Below are 13,306 nucleotides of genomic sequence, written 5' to 3' on the forward strand. Positions count from 1 at the left end.
AGAAACAGTCCTGCCCTCCAGGTTTCCATGGGAGCACGGCCCTGCTGATCCCTGGATTTGGGACTGACAGCTTCTGGGACTGTGAGGCAGGGAAGTTCTATTGTTTTAAGCCCCCCAGGTTGTGTACTTTTTATGGCAGTCCTAGGTGACCCTTGGCTTTCCTCTTTAATTCATATTTTAAAAGTTCCTCTTCTATCTGCCATTCACCTGTTTCCCTTTGCATTTTCTTAATTTCTACCTAGGTTAAATCTATGTTGAGATTTTTACTTCTGCCCAGCAACCATAGGGACTTGATTAATGGTGTTGTTTATAGGAACCCCACTGTCCCAAAGGTGACAATTTCTTTGATCCTATGTCATGTACATGATAAGATAGGAACCAAAAACTGCATCGGTAAAATCTTCCCACCCATTGTGTCCACCAAATCTAAAACTTCTCTGTTAAGGCAGTGGGTTTTGGTCTACCTAGCATCAAGGAGAAACTATCACTCGCTCACTCACCTGCTCCAACCTCCTACTTCTCCCTGTACCAATCTCTTTCACGGTCATGACTCACTTCATACTTCCTCTGTAGATGAATCTGTGGTCCAGTCACTCAAACCAATTCTGAAAGAAACCTGAGAAGTTCAGGTCTATTGCTCTGTGATGGCAGCTGAACTCCACACCACTGGGCTCATTTTGCACGTTGTACATTGCATTCCTTTATCAACGTGAGTCCACTCTACTTGTAGGTCATTGTCTAATTGCCTGTTTCCTCCACACAACTGCAAGCAGGACCTGTCTTTCATCTTTGTTTCCCCGAGGCTTAGCACAGTGATTGGCACACAGTAGGCCTCCTAGATATATATATTCAATTGAATGAGGGGAATGAGGGAAAGGCAGCATCAGGCCATCCTTGCTGCTTCCCTCTCTTTCTGACAACTGGATGGGCTTCAGATTGTTCAGCTATCCAACATCTACATGTAAGTATAGACAAAGGATTTCCGAAACCACTACAAGATAAATTGTGTTCTAGGGCACCTTTGGCTGGCTCAGTCGGAAAAGCATGCTATGCTTGAACTTGGGGTCGTGAGTTCAAGCCCCACACTGGGTGTAGACATGACTAAAAACAATCAATAAACTTAAAAAAAAAAAAAAAAAAGATAAGTTAAGTTCTAGGGAAGTTTCAGAAACTCTGCTGTAGAACCACATAAACAAGGGGATTTAACATTCCTCTTTATGTTGTTTCAGTGCAATTATGTCCGTATAGGAACTGGGGTTGGTTCAAAGGTTAAAGTGAGGTGATTGTTCTGATTTGGCAATTATTTATGTCCTTCTGGACATAACTATGGGATTGGAATATTTATTTATAAGGGATTCATCAGCAGTGAGCACCCCACCAGGGGCCAAAAAGATATGAAAGAATAACAACCTCAGTTTCCTGAGCCAGCAGATAGTAGTCTGTCCTCATGTGCAGGCCAAGGAGGTTCTACCTCTGCAAACATGCCGACCAGCTTGGACTCAGATGGACCCTGAGTGAGCAAGCCTGACTCCGAGGAGGAAGGAACACTCGTAGAAGTGGTGGGATCCTGATACTAATTTTGGATAGTCCCTAGAATCCCATGTTCGTCTCACTGAGTGTCCTTTAATAGACCCTGACTTGGTGCTCTTCTGTTCTTCCCCTGAAAACATGCCTATTGTAGGTTACAATCCTGATCTCTGGTGCTGATACCTCTCCTTTACTCCATTACAGTTGATCTGCGTAGTATCCGCAACCAAACCTGCTCCACCAGCCACCAGATGACTCGAACATCTGTTCAGGATCTTCCTGATGTGTTATTCATCCCAGAAGTGAGTTTTTCAAACACCTTGAGCCTTCTTTTCTCCAGACTAAATATTTCCAGTAACTTTTCAACCCTTTGATTGTTTTTTTTTAATTCTCTCCAATTTTCCATGTGTTCTTACACCATGAAGTTTAAAGTTTTTTTTTTAAAGATTTTATTTATTTATTTGACAGATAGAGATCACAAGTAGGCAGAGAGGCAGGCAGAGAGAGAGAGAGAAAGAGGAGGAAGCAGGCTCCCTGCTGAGCAGAGAGCCCGATGCGGGACTCGATCCCAGGACCCTGAGATCATGACCTGAGCCGAAGGCAGCGGCTTAACCCACTGAGCCACCCAGGCGCCCAACCACCATGAAGTTTAAATGGTATATGAGAATCCACATACAAAATAGAGGCATCAAATAATGATCGTGACATATTTGTGATGATAACTGATGAGGCCTAATCTCTTATTGCAGACTTCCTAAAGGAAAGGAAAAGAGCTTCTAACACAATCGGCTGATAAACCACTGAGCTGCATGGATAAGGAAAACAATCCACCTGATTTCTTAAGATAAAGTGTTATCATTTAAAAAATTACTCCATGCTCATTAAGAACAGAATAACTTTTATTCCTGGTAGTTCATATAAATGCCAGCCTAACAGTCCATCATACCAAATATGAAAAGATTGGGGCCTCTAAGCAACAATTGTATTTAAAAGAAATGATCTGTATACTTTTACCAGACGTCACATGTTACTGCTGTGAAATGTGAACACAAGTATGTACATAAAATAGAGGTAGTTATATTTCCTGTGTTTTTTATGGCACCTTGCCATACTTCAAGTAAGACTCTTGGGAGAGCCGGAATTACGTGAGAGCCCGAGCCTGGATTCAAATCCTAGTTCCATTCTCAACTACCTGTAGATGCCCGGACAGGCCCCTTTCGCTCCCTTTCCTCGTCTGTGAAGAGGGAAAGATGGTAATAATAACACCTGCCTCTAGGGGGCCTCTGGGCATTGAATAACTTAATACATTACAAAGAAAACTCGCTTAGAACAGGTCTTGCCCATAGTAAGTTCCTGCAGTGATTATCATTATAATTTCCATAATTATACTCTGAACACGGGCAAGGAGGCTAAAACAGTTGTCCAAATTGAGCCCGTCTGTTTGTGCCAGAACTCTGGGGAGACAGTTCGTTCCTCAAGTAGTAATTAGAAATGGAGGATGAGAACAGTGCGTTCACGCCATTTGACGAAGGCCCCAGGAATTCAGGTTCTGGCTTCGCTTAGCTGCCCAGGGTGTGCGAATAGCACACAGAGGGAGAGGAGACCATTCCCCGCTTCCTCCTTCCTCCAGGACCCACCTTTGGCCCATTTATCATTGTGGCATCTCTCGCTGGCCTGAGATGAGGCCTCAGATGTCCACAGGGGCCCTCACAGAGAGAAGCAGATTGGGCAATCAACAGACACACTTTGCAGGTGCATTAATCACACGAGGACCATTCTCCCACTGACAGAAACAAGACCATTCTGCCTGTTTCTAAAGACTTAGGCTCACTCGATTTATCTTTTATGTTCCCTCTTTTGATAGTGACCCAGATACAGAGAGCTGTTTTGGGGGGTTTGTCTTGTTTTGTTTTCATAAAGAAATTGACAATCTGAGCATGTTAATAACAGCCTCTGAAGAGTTTGGAACAATAGGGAGTGATAGAGTCACGTAGAGCTGACCAACATGTGTCCCATCTAAGAAGTTGAGCCACTCCTAAGCTCTGCTTGGGATGCTGTGAGGGACTGGCGGAAACAGAAATGCATCCCAGAGCTTTGGACATTCATAAAGAATTTCCCAGCTGGGGCGCCTGGGTGGCTCAGTGGGTTAAGCCGCTGCCTTCGGCTCAGGTCATGATCTCAGGGTCCTGGGATCGAGTCCCGCATCGGGCTCTCTGCTCGGCAGGGAGCCTGCTTCCTCCTCTCTCTGCCTGCCTCTCTGCCTACTTGTGATCTCTCTCTGTCAAATAAATAAAAAAAAATCTTTAAAAAAAAAAATAATTTCCCAGCTGTTAAACACTGGCTCGCAGTAACACACATAGACGGATCAAAGCAATGGTGCGGAGAGGCGACGGGTGTGGGGTGTCTGCTCCACAGTGCCTTGGGGTACCACTAACATTATGAATTGGACACAATATCAAGGGTGACCCTAGAGCTGAGCAACACGGTGGCATGGATCCAAACCACAGTTAGCAAGGGACCTCTCTGTCTCTGAGCATCAGAGTCTCTAAGACCCTGGTGTCTCGACTTGAGTGTGCATGAAACCAGTGAGATGCGTGTTTCCAATGCGGAGCCCCGAGGCTCATTCCCTGAGCTTTTGAGGGGAAGCCCAGGAATTTGAATTAAGAAAAATTTTTTTAGTCATCTTCACTTTTTAGAAAAGCTTTGGCTTTACAGGAAAATTGGGAAGATATCACAAAGGAGTCCCATAAACCCTACATCTGCCTTCCTGTTATAACATCCTACATCGCTGTGGTCTATTGGTCACAATTAGGAAACCAGTATTGATACATCATGATGAACTAAAGTCCGTACTTTATTTAGACAGCTTTAATTTTTACCTACTGTCCCATTTATGTTCCAGGATCCCATCCAGGATGCCCCGTTACATTGAGCATCATGTCTCCTTAGGCTCTTTTTGGCTGTGACAGTTTTCTGACTTTTCTTGTTTTCCATGACCTTGACAGTTTTGAGGAGTACTGGTGGAAATGTGCAGGGTATCCCTTCATTGGAACTTGCCTGATGTTCTTCTCATGAGAAGACTGAGGCTATATTGGCTATATATTGAGGCCATATTATTGGGGAAAATACCCACAAAGGTAAAATGCTATTTTCATCACATGATGTCAAGCATACGTACTATGAATCTGACTCATCAGTGCCTATGTTGACCCTGATCACCTGGTTGAGGCTGTTGTCAGTCAGGTTTCTCCACTGGAAAATTACCTGCTACCCCTTTCCTACCGTCCTGTCTGGAAGGAAGTCACTACGGGCAGCCCACCCTTGGGCAGGCAGTTATGTTCCACGTCTTTGAGGCTGTGGTATGTATATAAATTATTTGGAATTCTTCTGTACAAGAGATTTGTCTCTCCTCCCCCATTATTTATTCAACCATTTATTTAATTCAGTATAGACTAATGGAAATTTATTTTGTAAATTATAAATTTTATAATTTGGGTTATCCCTTCATTCGTTTTGTTGCTCGAGTTATTTCAAGCTTGGCCTCTGAGAGCTCTTTCAGTTAGCTCCTGTTTTGCACTGACATACCCCAATTGATGCGGGTTTTAAGTCGGCATTTTCTTTCTTTTTTTTCTTTTTTAAAAAAAGATTTTATCTATTCATTTATTTGAGAGACAGCATGAAAGAGAGAGAGATCTCAAGTAGAGGGGAAGTTAGAGAGAGAAGCAGACTGCCCGCTGAGCAGGAAGCCCAAAGCAGGACTTGATCCCAGGACCCCAGGATCATGAGCTGAAAGCAGTTGCTTAACCCACTGAGCCACCCACTCACGCTTGAGTCAGCATTTTCAAAAAGGTCCCAAGTGATTCTGGTGCTGGTGGTCCAAGGACTGCACACCGAGAAACCTGACTTGAGGGTGTGCTGTGAGCGCTGCTAACCACAGAATCCCACCCATTCATTGATCCCTTCAGCAACTGTCTACTGACCCATTCAGCAAACATAGGCTATTGTCCCCTGCCTCCTCCCGGCCAGGCACTGTGCTGGATGCTGGGAATGCAGAGCTTGTCTGTGAATCAGACTTGGGTGGACATTCTATGGGAGAAATAAAGATGTGGTTAACAAAAGAGGAAAAGGGTTCCTGCCAACCCTTTGACTCATCCTTAGCTTCCCAGACGGCTTTTCTAGAGAAAAGAATGTATTAAGAATTGAGAGAAAAACTGAGAGAAAGTACAAGGGATAGAGCAGAACAGGAGACGTTGGAGGGGTTGGGCTCAAAAACACCCATGGAAGAACAGAAAGAAATGCCTTATCCTCTGAGATTGAGAAAAGGCAGTTGGCTCTAGAAATTTTTATAGATTGGCTGGTGTTGGGGGAGACATGTTTGAGGTCACCTAAATGACTTTAATTTTCTTTCTTCTTAAAGAATGATTTGTTTGTTTTAGAGAGACAGAGAGAGTGCACAAGCAGAGGGAGAGGGAGAAGCAGACTCCCTGCTGAGCAAGGAGCCAGATGGGGGACTAGATCCCAGGACCCCGAGGTCATGACCTGAGCCAAAGTCAGACTCTTAACTGAATGAGCCACCCAGGCACAGCTTTAATTTTCTGAGTGAAACAGGAGGCCAGGTCATCCTTACTAGAGGGAGGGGCCTGGAAGCACAGAGGCTGGAAGGCATTAAAGTTTTGAAATAGCGGTTGGGGCTGCATCAATTAGAATCAAGCCAGAAGACTAAAACTACAGTAATAACTATTCCTACAGTAATAACTTGAAAAGAGAGAATTAAACATAAAGAATTGTTAATCTACTCCAGGACAACCCAAGACACCACAGAGGAGACCGCTACCAGCTCTTGGGATAGGAAAACAAAGGGAAATGTCTGGAATCGTTAAAATATTACGACTTAGAAGAGTGTTCCCCTGGGACTGGAACCCTGTCATCAGAGGAGCGGGTGCTGGCCGGTCGGTGAAGGTCAAGAGCGAGATGTTGCAGATCTGCAAGTGCGGGACCACCTGGACTCAGGGTTCGGCTCCTACTGCAGGAAGGCCCTGCCTTTCCTGGGGGGAGAGGCATTGCTGGGGTGTTGCTCAGAGGAATCACAAGCAGAAGGGAGGTCCCAGGGCCCTTGTTCTTCCTCCAGGCTTGTAGCCTTCCTGCAGCACCCAAACTGGTAGAGCCCAATGCGCGGTTTGCCAGCTCTCAGCCTAGCACCATGAAGCTAAGTAGAGAAGCATAGGTTTGGGATGGAGAGACGATGAAGGTCATGGGCCACCTCTCAACCGTGTGAGTGACATTTAGGGACTAAATACACTTGCAGGTCTGTACACTGGCTGAAATTTTTTCCTCCCTCATTGGCAAATCATTTCTTGTTCTCCTACTCCTCCACCATATTGGAGATTTCTTCTCATTTCCAGGGTCAACCGCTGATTCCCGTGGTTGCTTAATCCCTTCCAGAAAGTCTTGATGGACCATCTGGTTGAAAAGGAACCAAAGGGTTCCCCCCATCGACCCAACAAATGGAAAAACAAAATGTGGTGTATACATGTAAGGGGTTATAATTCAGCCATAAAAATGAAGCAAATTCTGACACGTGCTACAACGTGAATGAACCATGAGGAGGGCATTACAGAAGCCAGTCTTAAAAAGAGAAAGACTGTATGCTTCTGCTTCTATGGGGGCACCTAGAGTAGTCACTTTTATAAAGACAGAGAATAGAATGTGGTTGGCAGGGCACGGTGGGGAGGGGAAATGGGGAGTTCATGTTGAATGGGTACCGAGTTTCAGTTTTGCAAGATGAAGAGTGATCTCTAGGTGGTGGTGGGGGAGGCTTGCTCAACAGTATAAAAGTACCTGATGCCATAACTGTACACTGAGAAATGATTAAGATGGTGAATTTTGTATTATATGCATTTTACCACAATGAAAAAAAATATTTTTAAAACAGGACCAAAAACGAGGTTACAGCTGGAGGGAATGGGTGGGTAGCCCCTGGCCTGGTGGGTCACATGTCTCTAGTTGGTGATTCATTCCTCAACTCAGCTTCGTGAGCGGCTTTTTCCAGGCCTTGCTTCATAAGTTCCAATGAGCGTGTGTCCTGCTTTGCTCTGCTGCACACATACCCCCGGATGTGTAAGCACAGAAGCGGGCCTCTCCCCTTGTCCCAGTGGCTGATACTACAAGCTAATACATATATTTTTAACCCAAATTGTCTTTTTTTTTCTTAGAATTTTTTTCTAAGATTTTGTTTTGTAGGAATCTCTGCACCCAACTGGGGCTCGAACTCACAACCCCAAGATCAGGAGCTGCACACTCCACCAACAGAGGCAGGCAGGCAGCCCCTAGTAGCTAATACTAACTGAGTATTTACAGTATGCCAGTCATGTGTACTAACCAGAACAAACTTCCGTTGTAGACAGTGTTCTCATCTCCATATTCCGGATGGATGAGGAAACCATAGCTCTGAGAGGTTGTGACTCGCCTCAGGTCACCAACTGTTAAGTGGCGAAGCCAGGACTGATCCCGCTGCCCAGGCAGAGCCTGCACCACAACCACTGTACTCTACCGCCCCCTAGTGGGCCCTGGTCTAACGATGTTTCCCCAACACAGCACTCAGGTAGGAGCACCCCGGTGTCCCTCCCCACTGGGCAAGAAGGCATTTTGTAGTCCCTCCTCTCAGCCCTGGCACCACACTGGCTGTGTATGGCCAGGGGTAGCCCGGTAGCCCTGGCCTCAGGCACTCACCCCCAAAAAGCAGCCTTGGCTGGGGCGGTTGTCATGTGTTGGTTACAATGTTTCATCCCTTCCTGCAGGAGCCTCTCTGATGTTAGGGTTTCCCTAAGTCTCTTTGGTTGTGTTGATCTTTGCAACCATGAAGAAACTCCTGGATTTCTAGATCCCAGCTATACAAAGTGTTTTCCAAAGTCGACAACTCTCCCAGTGTCTTGATATGAGTGGCATGTGTGGGGTTGTGAGTGGGGGATCTACCCTTGGAGAAGCGCCTTTTCTACTATACACAAGCCCTTGGGGGTGTCTTCGGGATTTCGGGCCAGGAAGTCCTGGTCCAGTGGGCGACACCAATACCATTTGTTGTTTGATCCAGGATTCACACATTGCATTTGGTGGCTCTGTATGTTTAGTCTCTTTTGACCTAGAATAATCCTTCCTCCCACCTGATAGATGATTGTGTCTCACGGAACTTTTTGGGAGAGTCCTGGTGAGTTGTTGTAGATGGTCTCCGCTTTTGTCTAATAGTTTCTCCATGGTTGGATTCAGGTTAAATATTTCTGGCAAGAATACTTTGTAGATGACATTTTATACTTACTGTCTTTTATACTTATTGTCTTATATTACAAGGCACAAAAAAAATCCTCATTTGGGAATGACACACTCAACAAATATATATTGATGGCGTGTCGCATGGGGGTCGAGAACTCTGCTGGGCAACTAGGATGCCTGGGTGCCGCTGATAGGATTATGAGGGAAGAGATAACAAAACAAAACAAAACAAAACAAAACCCCACAGGGGCAGGCTTACCGATTGGGAATCAGCTTGGCTACACAGAACAAAAAACTCAACTCACAGTAGGTAAGCCAAACAGAGGTTTTGGTTTTGGTTTTGGTTTTAATTTTGTATTTTGTATCCTAGCAACCACAGGTCCGGCACTGATAGCTTCACCGTATTCTCTTTCTCTCTTTCTGATCTGCCGTCATTAGGGGATTTCTGTAGTTGCCACGGATCCATGGCTTCTGACCCGCCACCCGGGACATTTGATCTTCCAGGGAGGAAGGAGAAAAGGGGCATGCCTACCGCCTGCTCAGCTTTGAAGTAGTTTTCCCAAAACCAGGACCCGGTAATTCTGCCCACATCTCATTGGTTAGGACTGTGTCACATGGTGAAGTGGGAACAGGGCTACCCTTCACAAAAACAGTACTCCTGCCCCTGGTAGCTCAGCGGTTAAGAGTCTGCCTTGGGCTCAGATCAGGATCCTAGGGTCCCCAGATCAAGTCTGGGATGGGGCTCCCTGCTCAGTGGGGGGGAATCTGCTTCTCCCTCTGCCCTTGCCCCATGTGTGCATTCTCTCTCTCTCTCTCTCTCTCTTTCCCTAAATAAACAAATAAATAAAATATTTTTTAAAAACCGAAAAACAGGACGCCTGGGTGGCTCAGTGGATTAAGCCGCTGCCTTCGGCTCAGGTCATGATCTCAGGGTTCTGGGATGGAGCCCCGCATCCGGCTCTCTGCTCAGCAGGGGGGCCTGCTTCCCTTCCTCTCTCTCTGCCTGCCTCTCTGCCTACTTGTGATCTCTCTCTGTCAAATAAATAAATAAAAATCTTAAAAAAAGACAAAAAACAAAAACAGGGCTCTATTAGTAAGGAAGAGAGAATAGATATTAGGTAGGCAATTGGCAGTCTTTGTCATGGAGATTAACAAAGAGTTTTAATGGCTGGAGAGATAGCTACACAGATTAAACATGAAAATCGAAAAGTTCCCACCAATTTAGGGAAAACCTGATGATTCTGTAGCCATGATAACAAGTAACCACTAGAACCTGTTTTATATCCATTCAATTGATCAATGACATCTTGTCCCAGTGAACCTGCTTTTACAAGTTAACCAATTAGTTCAACCCCTATCTTATGAAAACAAGCCAGTGAGAAATTGGCTCACTTTAATAAACATAACTGATTCCCAACCGATCGATAAAAACTCAGCCAGCAACCACACTTCTCCAGATGATGGCAACCCCCTCTTGCCTTGGAAAGGCTCTGAACCCAGAGTTCATGTTCCCAAGAACCCTATGTAAGTCAACATGTGCTCCGCATGGAGAGACTGAGTCTAGCCAGCATAGCACTTCGCCATTCTATAAGCAATGTGCTCAGCTTTGTTTTCTTATTTCACGTTTCAAGTGTGGTCCTGTTATAATAAAACCAGAATCGTATTTTTAAATTTGTCTGTGTCCTCCATGGAGGACGCATTCCCCAAGCAAAGCCTTTAAACATCTCCATCCATAGCCTCAATGGACAAGACTCCAAAGCCAACAAACACATCTGCAAACATCCAGCTGCACAGGATGACGGAGAAACGCAAAACAAAGACCCAGAGCACCTGGTGTAGGGGAACCATCCAGAGCGTTGCCAGTTACAGGTGATCTGTTTACAGCGCACCTCTCGCTCACTGTTAGGAAAGAGAGGATGGAGGCAGGACACTAACTCAGAAGTTTAGGGCAGGAGTAGGAACGCTCGGGTCTATGCGCCAGTCCATCTCCCCTCCTCCCCACCCGTGCCCCAGCTCCAGCCATGTATTTAATATTTTTAAATGGGTTACATTTGGGGCAGGGGAATAGCCTTTTTGTTGTGGTGGTTGTGGTAGCAAATGACACCTAACATGAAATTTACCATTTTGACAGTGTTCGTGTGTGCAGTTCAGTGGCATTAAGTCCGTTAGCAGTGCCGTGTGACAGTCCTAAAATATTATTTCAAGATTTATCCATGTTGTAGCACGTGTCAGACTTTCCTTCCTCTAAAGGCTGCATAATATTCCGTTGTATGGATATACCACACTTTGTTTATCCATTTATCTTATTGGGGAACACGGGGGTTGTTTTCACCTTTTGGCTGCTGTGAATAATGCCGCTAGGAACACTGGTCCACAGGCAGAGGTGTTATGTTTTAAATTTATATTAGCAACTACATAATACTCTCTCTTGCTTGCCTCTTGGCACTTCAGGTCTAACATAGTTACTATCTGGCACTCAGCAGGAGAAGCTTGCCCACCCCCAGTTTAAGGGAGGGCTTCAGGACAGAGAGTGATCCTGGCAGAAGTCCATTCATAGTGGCTTGTTGAATGAGGAGGAAGGAAAAGTTGGTATCTACTGAGAATGAATGTGTGGGGCTTGCATTTTTTTTTTTTTTTTTTTTTTGTTAGGACTGCCCTAACAAAGTACCGGGTGGTGTGAAACAACAAAAATTTATGTCTTCACAGTTCTGGAGGCTGGAAGTCCTAGATCCAGGGGTCAGCAGGATTGGTTTCCTCAGGGACCTCTCCCTCCTTGCTTTGTGGATGACTGTTTGCTTCCTGTATCTTCACATGGTCTTCGCGGTGAGTTCCCGTGTCTTAATCTCCTGTTCTTACGAGGACACCAATCATCCCATTAAGGTGGGATTAGGGCCCACCAGAATGACCTTATTCAGCCGTAATTACATCTCTGAGAGCCCTATCTTCAAATATAGTAACATTCTGAGCCGCTGGATGGAGGTTACAGCTTCAACACGAAAATTTCGAGGGAACACAATTCAGCCCGTAACAGAGCCCGCACTCCACCCGGGAGGTACCAGGCCTTTCAAAAGCCAACAAATTCTTAACACAACCTGGTAGTGATGGTGTTGGAAGTGAGGAAAGAGACTGATATGCTCTTGCCTTCATAAATATTGGCTCAGAAACTGGGTAGGTCTGAGTCTGCTGACAGAGAAACCTCACCACCATAGGGCTTGCTGAGGACAAGTGCAAAGGACTTCCTTTTTTGACAGAATGTATTTTTGTAGCATTTCCTAGGTTTTTTTTCTTGTGACAATAAAGAGTACCCAAAGAGAGAGAGAGAGAGAGAGAAAGAAAACCCATTATAATTTTAGCAGCAATTAACCTGAATTCACGTAAGAGTGCTTCTGCTCCTCTGAAAGCCGCCTCTGCTGCAAAGGTGTCCAGCCCAGGTTTTCTGTTGGGAATCCTGCCCCCAGACACTTCTCTGCCCTGAGAACAATGTTACCACCATCACCCCTACCCACAGTTATCTCCCGTCTATCTCAAAGAAAAAAAAAAAGTCACGACTAGAGGACACTTTAAAGGAACATGACCAGATAGACTTTGGCTTAACCCACTGAACCACCCAGGTGCCCCTCCAGATAGACTTTGGGACCCAGAAGTGACCTGCCACTCATTGGACAGGTGGGGCCAAAGTCATGTCACATTTTTCTTTTTTCTCTTTGGCTCAGAGGCAAAAAATACTACAGTTTCTGACCTATGACAGGAAAAAGGAAAAAAAAAATAAAGAAAAGAAATGAAACCCAGCCCACAGGTCCCCACACTTCAATCCCCCCACGGACAAAGCAAGAATAGACCCTTTGAAATGTTTAGAACAAAAATTTTCACACGGACTGACCTTGTTTCATTGGAGGACACCGCAGCAGATTCCAGTCAGATGAATTGAAAGCAGCAGCAGTGATAAAAGATACAGTTGCAAGAATTAGCTTCATAAAACAATCCTTTTGAAATACCATGAAGCCAGCAAATAGTTCTAGTGCCCCCAAAAGTGGTTTGGAAAATGTAGAATGGTTTCTTTAAGGTAGTGGTTCTTGACATAAGGGAAGGAGCTACTTACTTCGGATCTAGATTTAAGCACAGTGGGTTAGATATTAAAAATAAAAGACTCAGGGGCACCTGGCTGGCTCGGTTGGAAGAGCACATGACTCTTGGTCTCTGGGTCCTGAGTTCGAGCCCCATGTTGGGTGTAGAGATTACCTAAATAAATCAATACAAATAAACTTTAAAAAAAAAAAAATGAAAGATTGAGGCAACCAGTATGTACTTTCAGACACTCAATGCCACTAGCAGACTGTGTGTTCTCCTTGGATGTGCAACACCCTCCTTTCCAGAATATTCTCTGTTCTTTGTCCCCTGTAACTGCTGTTTTCAGCAGCATTTCCTTTGACTGCATTTCCTTGGACTCTTCTGCTGCCACCAGCTTCTCCTTGTCCAGACCTCATTTGCTTCTTTCAACTTCCAGATTCTATATCAT

The 13,306-nt window shown here is 45.0% G+C and overlaps 1 long non-coding RNA gene across 16 annotated transcripts in view; it reads left to right on the forward strand.

Annotated features, from left to right (window-relative positions):
- Positions 1 to 3: 3 nt before the first annotated feature.
- LOC131813730 (uncharacterized) overlaps positions 4 to 13,306 on the forward strand; it is a 48,605-nt gene continuing 35,302 nt past the window's right edge. For 5 of the 16 annotated variants that reach the window (XR_009346910.1, XR_009346909.1, XR_009346904.1 and 2 more), the window contains exons 1-5: positions 972 to 1,829; positions 7,928 to 8,128; positions 8,869 to 9,100; positions 9,229 to 9,365; positions 11,497 to 11,613. This is a non-coding gene — a long non-coding RNA (uncharacterized LOC131813730). The other 11 variants (XR_009346913.1, XR_009346916.1, XR_009346905.1 and 8 more) reach the window with 9 other exon arrangements.

This window comes from Mustela lutreola, chromosome 13 (assembly GCF_030435805.1).
Source record: "Mustela lutreola isolate mMusLut2 chromosome 13, mMusLut2.pri, whole genome shotgun sequence".
NCBI lineage: Eukaryota > Metazoa > Chordata > Mammalia > Carnivora > Mustelidae > Mustela > Mustela lutreola.